This window comes from Pseudophryne corroboree, chromosome 7 (assembly GCF_028390025.1).
Source record: "Pseudophryne corroboree isolate aPseCor3 chromosome 7, aPseCor3.hap2, whole genome shotgun sequence".
NCBI lineage: Eukaryota > Metazoa > Chordata > Amphibia > Anura > Myobatrachidae > Pseudophryne > Pseudophryne corroboree.
The window spans coordinates 118457776-118465940 of NC_086450.1; positions in this window are offsets into that span (position 1 = coordinate 118457776).

The window sequence follows — 8165 nt, forward strand, 5'->3', positions numbered from 1 at the left end:
CCGCTCCTGCAGCGATGTCCTCCGTCCGTCCTCCGTCCGTCCGCCGCCGGCTCGTCTCTTCTGTACTATGGGAGAGACGTCATGACTCATGACGTCTCTCCCATAGTAGCGGCGCTGGCTGCAGCGGGCGCCCACACAGCCCACGGCGCCTGCTGCAGCCGGGAAGGGGGTGATTGGACAGCGGATCCAGCACTGGATCCGCTGGGCCAATCACATCTGGACACTGACAGGGGCATGCATTCATCGCACGCCCCTGTCATTGCGGCACCAGTATAGGTGCCGCTTGTCCATTCATTTTCAATGGGCTTTCACAGCCCATTGCTGCGGCCCGCCCCCTGCCCGCCCCCCCGCTGCCCGGAGTTTTAATGTTAGCAGCGGGAGGCACCTCTCCCGCTGCCTCCCACCCTCACAAGCAGCCACAGGGGGGGGATTATTAAAATAAGGAAAAAAGTTATTGATAACAGACTCTGTTATAAATATATTCTTTTTATTATTTTAATCATTATGACAGGGGAGGCACTGCCTCCCCTGCCTCCCCTGACTGCACGTCCCTGGCTAATACATGTATTTAACTTTATCCTCATTATGTTGTGCACCCTGTTTCTTTTTGCTATAGTGAACACGGATACAGTACCTCTTTTACATTAAAATGCCGGATCACACCTGGTATTTTGTATACGGGTCCAACCTGGATGTGACCCGGCTGAGACCCCCTTCAGAGTGGCGGCTGAACCTGGCTTATTGCCTGGTCAGCAACGTCAACGGACACGTGAGCAGTGCTGACGCTAGGAGATGGGATCATATCCTAGCACAAGTTCTCCCTATGCTGTAGCTTACCTGCTGACACTGCACCATAACCCTGGTCCTTCCTGTCACCAACCTGGGTTAACGGGAAGGACCCAGGTTAACTCTTTTCCACTGAGCCACTCCTGGATTATGTTGGCAATAACCCGAGTTTTAGCGGCAATGGAAAAGCTGTATAAATTTCTCCTGAGGAGCAGGTGCTAATCAAGGAAGCTGCATGTAAAAAAGAGGCTTTGTACAGTTATTTCTTTTTTTTTGCAAATTAATTTTTATTTATTTTTTCAAAAATACAAACATCAAGTAGTAATATCAGAGATACAACATCAAAAAGTTCCCGAAGCCATGAACATTAACAAGATCCATAAAGGGAAAGCTGCATTTCCACTAACATATCGTATCTCTAAAAACATAGCTAGAATTACAACTTCTCATATATATAAAAAAGAAGAAAATGGAAGAGGGAAAGGAAAGATAAAGAACAAGAAAGAGAAAGCCGAGAGGAAAGGAGTAAAGTTACTCCCAAGATAGAGAAGGAGAGTTCTCTCATCCCAACTCAGAGAGCCCTGATGTAACAATAGCAGGGGACTAGCTAAAAATACACTCAAATTTATTCCTACGAGCAGCAAAAAAAGGAATAAAAATCATAAACCGATGTGGCTTAACAAAAAGATTAAGGAACTTATGGGCAAGAAAAGGCGAGCATTTAAAAAATACAAATCTGACGGGGAAGCAGAGTCATTTCAGCACTATAAGGAATGTAACAATATATGCAAAAAGGAAATAAGAGCGGCTAAAGTAGAAACTGAAAAACTAGTAGCAAAGGAAAGCAAAGCGAATCCCCAAAAAATCTTTAAATACATTAATAGCAAGAGATTAAAGAAGGAGAGTATAGGCCCTTTAAAAGACAAGTTGGGAGTCTTAAGCAAAAATGATAATGACATAGCGGACACACTAAATGAGTTTTTTTCAACAGTATTTACTAGAGAGGACCCAATTCAGGGACTAACATATAATCTCAATAATGAGAATATCCCACTGATAGGTACTTATTTAAGCGAGGAAGTAGTCTGTGACCGATTAAAACATTTAAAGATTAATAAGTCACCAGGTCCCAATGGTATTCACCCAAGGGTTCTAATGGAGCTTCATTCTGAACTTGCAAAACCGCTATTTTTGATCTTTAAGGATTCAGTAATATCAGGTATGGTTCCCAAAGACTGGCATATAGCAGAAGTAGTGCCTATATTCAAAAAGGGAAGTAAATCTGAACCAGGTAATTATAGACCAGTTGGTCTTACATCTATAGTGGGGAAAGTATTGGAAGGTATTCTAAGAGATAGTATTCAGGAGTTCCTTGAAGTCAATAAGGCCATTAAAAGGAATCAACATGGGTTTATGAAGGACAGATCCTGTAAAACCAACTTACTTGGCTTTTATGAAACAGTAAGCGCAAACCTAGATCAGGGTAAAGAGGTGGATGTAATCTTTTTAGATTTTGCCAAAGCGTTCGATACTGTACCCCACATGAGACTTATCTACAAGCTACAAAAATCAGGGCTAGGAAGCACAATATGCACTTGGGTCAAAAACTGGTTAGATAATAGGGAGTAGCGCGTTGTGGTTAATGGATCTTTTTCAACTTGGACTGAAGTGCTAAGTGGTGTGCCGCAAGGCTCAGTATTAGGACCGCTATTGTTCAATATTTTCATTAACGACCTAACAGAAGGTCTAGAGAGCATGGTGTCAATTTGTGCAGATGATACCAAATTGTGTAAAGTTATAAATGCGGAGGGGGATGCTGAGTCGCTTCAGAATGACTTAGTTAAATTAGAAGCTTGGGCAGCAAAATGGAGAATGCGCTTCAATACAGACAAGTGTAAGGTAATGCACTGTGGTAACAAGAACAAAAATAACACCTACCTACTAAATGGGGTAAAATTAGGGGATTCTGTACTGGAAAAGGACTTAGGGGTTCACATAGATAACAAATTAAGCAGCAGTACCCAAAGTAGGAGTGCAACAAAGAAGGCTAATAAGCTATTAGCATACATAAAACGTGGAATTGATGCTAGGGACGAGAGTATTATACTCCCGTTATATAAATCACTTGTGAGGTCACACCTTGAATACTGTGTACAATTCTGGGCACCTTACTACAAAAAGGATATCCTGGAGCTAGAAAAGGTTCAAAGACGGGCGACCAAACTAATTAAGGGTATGGAGACGCTGGAATACGAGGAAAGGCTTGCAAGACTAGGCATGTTTACACTGGAAAAGAGGAGATTAAGAGGGGACATGATCAACATTTACAAATATATAAGGGGACAATATACAGATCTTGCGCAGGACCTGTTTTTGGTTAGATCAACACAGAGAACTCATGGACACTCGCTCAGATTAGAGGAGAGGAGATCCACACAATTCAGCGTAAAGGCTTTTTTACGGTAAGGACGATACGTGTTTGGAATTCCCTGCCTGAGGGAGTTGTAATGGCCAACTCAGTCAACACCTTTAAGAATGGGTTAGATAAATTCCTAATGGATAAGGATATCCAGGGTTACGGGGCATAGTCACGCACTATGGTTATTATAAAAAAGAGGGGTTAATCGGAACGGCAGTCAGCAACTTTAGTCAAAATTTTATACAAAATAATCGTGCATAGGAGACCACAAATAGGTTGAACCCGATGGACAATTGTCCTTTTTCAACCTTAGATCCTATGTACTATGTTACTTGAATTTAATAGAAAATTAGGTTTTATCCTTAAAGGGAAGATTTATAATGGATTGTCTCTTTGTATTCCAGCCAAGGTCTCCAAGTAGCAGTAAAGGATGTGTTTCCCACTTCTAGAGATGCAATGAAGTCCTCCATTGCCATATAATGATCTAGGCAGGCGTTCCACTCCTTCATAGTAGGGATCACTGTAGATTTCCAGTGTACTGGAATGACTTCCTTAGAGGCACTTAAAATATGGCGTAGTAGCGATTTCTTAAGTCGATGTCTGGGTGTACGCGTAAGATTTAATAGACAAAAACTAGGACAAAAGGGTAGATCTTCGCCAAGAATAATGTTAGCTGCCTCCTCTACTTTGCGCCAATATGGTTGAAGAAGAGAGCATTCCCACCATATATGTAGGGGGGTACCTACGGCAATCCCACATCGCCAACATGTGTTGGGTATTCCGGGATAGATTTTCGCAAGGAGATTCGGGCATCTATACCACCTTGTGAGTACTTTGTATTGAGTCTCCAAAACCAAAACATTGGTAGTTAAGGAGAAAGTATTATTATAGATATCTTCCCAAACATCTGTAGTTACTAAACCCGCAAGACCTAGTTCCCAATCCTTGACATATTTAGGTTGGGAAGAAAATCTGTGGTCTATTATCCATTTATAAAACTTAGAGAGAGTGTGTCTGGGATATGTTTGGGAGAGACACAGCTGCTCAAACAAAGTCATAGCTCGTTTACCCTTCCCAGAAGAGCAAAAAGTCATTAGGTAATGTTTAATTTGGCGATATCTCCATATTTCTTTGTTTGGTAGATTGCATTTAGCGTGCAATTCGGGAAAGGGTATTATGCCAGATGCGTCCAGCAGCTGATCTACTCTCAGGATGCCTCTTTCTCACCATAGACAAAACGACAAGGAGTGGCAGCCTGGGGGAAACACAGGATTCCCAAACAATGGTGAGAGTGGAAAAGGGGGCGCAGAAACATGAGGAAGGGTACATAAAAGGCGACAACACATAAATATAGGGCCAGCTAGTGGGTGCAGTACCCGGGGGACTTTGGAGAGCCAAAGGGAGTCCGAGCTAAGTGATGGGAGAGAGGCCAATTCAATGTCTAAACATTGTTTCCTGTGGAGTTCGCGACTCCACTCCATTACTCTCGTAAGGAGTACTGCTTGGTAGTATGAGAAAAAGTGGGGAAGTTGGAGACCTCCTTGGTGTTTTTGTCTAAGAAGAATGTCATGCTTAAATCGTGGTTTACGTCCCGCCCAAATGTAGTCTCTAATCTTACGTTGTAGTGAGGAAAACAATGATCGGGGGATAGCGATGGGCAATGTTTGTTGCAGGTAAAGGATTCTGGGTAAGATATTCATCTTAATGACTCCTATTCTACCTATCCATGAAATTTTTCCCCCACCCCATTTGGTAAGGTCAGATTGGAGTTTGGATAAGAGTGGGGGGAAAATTTGAATGGTAAATCTGAAAAAGATCCCTATGGAGGATCACCCCTAAATATTTTAATTGTGTTGGATGCCATGCGAAGGGCAAAATGGATTGGATAATTTGAAGACTCGTCTGATCCAATGTTAAACTCAATGCCGTGGACATATGCAAGTTAATTTTGAAATTGGAGAGAGTGCCAAAATGCTTAAATTCTTTAAGGAGATTGGGTATGAAGGTCAGAGGGTTAGATATCACTGCGCGGAGATCGTCAGCAAACAAGGCAAGCTTATATTCTTTCTTTCCCACCTGCAGCCCTGTGATGTTCACGTTCTGACGAATGGCCCTCGCCAGGGCCTCCATGCATAGTACAAAAATAAGCGGTGACAAAGGACAACACTGACGAGTGTCATTCCGTATCTGGAACGGGTCCGACAGCTCCCCATTTATACAGACACGAGCCGCGGGCCCAGTGTACAGGGCCTGAATTCTCTGGAAACCTACTCGGCCCAAGCCCAAGTGTTCCATTACCCCCAACAGAAAATCCCAATCAACTCTATTAAACACTTTTTTCACATCAGTGGAGAGGAGAATAGAAGGAGATTTGCAGGTTGAGGTGTAAGAGATTAAGTCCAGGACCTTCGTGGTGTTATCTCTGGCCTCACGGCCTGGGACAAATCGCACTTGGTCCAAGTGCACTAGGTTCAGAATAAAGAGTTTTAGGCGTTTCGCCATTAATATGGCGAAGAGCTTTAAGTCTACATTTAACAGGGAAATGGGCTTATAGCTGGAACATTGGGCCGGGTCCTTATCCTCCTTAGGGATCACCGTAATGTGTGCAAGCATAGACTGGGGAGAGAAGAGGGACTTGTCTAAAACCTGATTAAAGGCTCTAAGCATCAGTGGCAACAAAACATCTCCAAATGTCTTATAATATGCTAACGAGAAACCATCAGGGCCCGGACTCCTGCCATTAGGGTTAGTTTGAAATAGCTTCCTCAAGCTCTGAAAGAGTGTAGGGGGTCTCGAGTGATTTCACTTCCTCTGGTTTAAGTGTGGGGAAATTAATTTCATGTAGGAACTCTGCAATAGAGGCCTTTTGGGAGAGGTCAAGCCCGGCTTCAGTAGAACCTCTGAGATTATATAACTCGGTGTAATAATGTTGGAAGGCTGCCGCTATCTCTGTTGTGGTATTCTGTGTTGTTCCAGTATATGATTTAACTTTGGATATAAAAGATGCTGCCCGTTGAGCCTGGAGTGCCCGCGCCAGCAGCTTCCCAGGTTTATTCCCCCATAGAAAATAACGACTATGGCATTTTCTCACCTCCAATTTCAGTCTATGAGACATAAGTGAGTCCAGTTTCTTCTGAGCCAATAATAAAGGCTGAAGGGTATCATCTGACAAGGTGTATTTATGGAGAAGTTCTAAGGCTTGAATTTTTTGAATCAAGGCCACCCGTGCCGCCATGTGTTGTTTTTTTCTTTGAGCACCCAATTGTATGAGTTTGCCCCTTATAACGCATTTGTGAGCCTCCCAGACTACCACTTTAGAGATCTCAGCAGTGTTGTTCACGTCAATATATTCAGTGATAGCTTCCCTAAGCTGCTGCTGGCAATAAGAATCCTGAAGGATCAGCTCGTTCAATTTCCACGTGTAAGAATTTAGGCGTGGAGGGGACAAACGAACCCCCAAAGAGACTGGAGCATGATCAGCCAAGGATATGTTACCCACAGCAGAGACCTCAGCCAAGTGTAACAACCTATGAGGGATAAATAAGTAGTCAATCCTAGTGTAAGTGTTGTGCGGGTGTGAGTAGAAAGTGAAGTCACGAGTAGAGGGGTGTTGTATCCTCCATACATCAATGAGTTGGAAGTTATGGAGAATTCTCCAGACCCTGCGATGGAGTTTATCAAAGTACCTAGGCGACGGGTTAGAGGAGTCTAAACGAGGTTCTAGGGACCAATTTAAGTCCCCACCAAAGAGCAAAATTCCGTTAGTATGGGGCTGGGCTAGGGTAAGGACCCTTTCTAAAAAGGTCGGTTGTACCTTATTTGGGGCATAGATGTTAAGAAAGGTGAGAGCCCTATTAGCCACATTGCAATTAATAAGCAGAGCCCTGCCGGGAATAAGTTGATGACATATAACATCAGCAAGGGCAACATGTTTGGCAAACAATATTGCAACATCTGCTTTCTCTGCCTTTAGTTCTCGCAAGGCCCTTGACCATCTCTCAGGAATGTTGAGTCCCCGGGCGTTAATAGAAACCACCTTTAATAGTGCCATATACTTGTTTAAAAAAAATAGTGAATCTAGCCTCATAAAGATTCCAACAATATTAAGTAGGGGACGGGTACAAGTGGATCCAGATAAGTCTGGAAGGGAGGAGAGAACTAGAAGGAAAAAAGAGAAAAGAGAAGAAGAGGGCAGAAGAAGAACATCAGAACAAAAATACATAACATTATAGAACAATCGAACAAGAAACCATAGTGGAAAAAAGACACCGCTCCCGGTTGTTCGAGCGGTGGAGACAATAATCCCACCGATCAGTCCGGGACCAAACATTGCGGTGCAAACGGGGTAACAAGGGAGGAACAGATCCACCCTCCGACACAAACCACATATAGACATACAGAAATAATAATAATAAAAAATAATAATTATTATTTAGCGACCACAGGAATGCAAACACAACTTATCAATACAATGATAACAATAAGCAACCCAAACTGTTTTAAAGCAGTATATACTATGGTAGAGATGTGAGGCCATCTCCCTAAATGAGTAATACAGTGTTCCGGCCCCTCAAGCAAAAGAAAGAAAGAAACAGGGCCTGAGAGGCATTGCACCTTCCGACTGCATAGCATCCCACTGGGGAATTCCATCCAATGGGCAATGCCCCCCCCCCCCCCACAGAGTCCCTGCATGGCGATACAGTTGTCCGTGGGCCGATAGATCCCATGCTTTAAGAAAAACTTACAAATCAGATAGAGGGATAATCAGGTCTTCGCAGCTAGTGAGGAAGATGAAGAGGATGGGGAGGAGCGGTTCCACTTTTGCAATGCTGAGGCAGAGCCCGCTGTTTGAAAAGGAGGGTTAACCTGTGAGGGTTGAGGGGAGCGGATCCTCGAGCGTACGGATTGCCACTCAGGGGTCTGTACAGGATCAATTGACAGAGTGGAGCAGAAGAGAGCG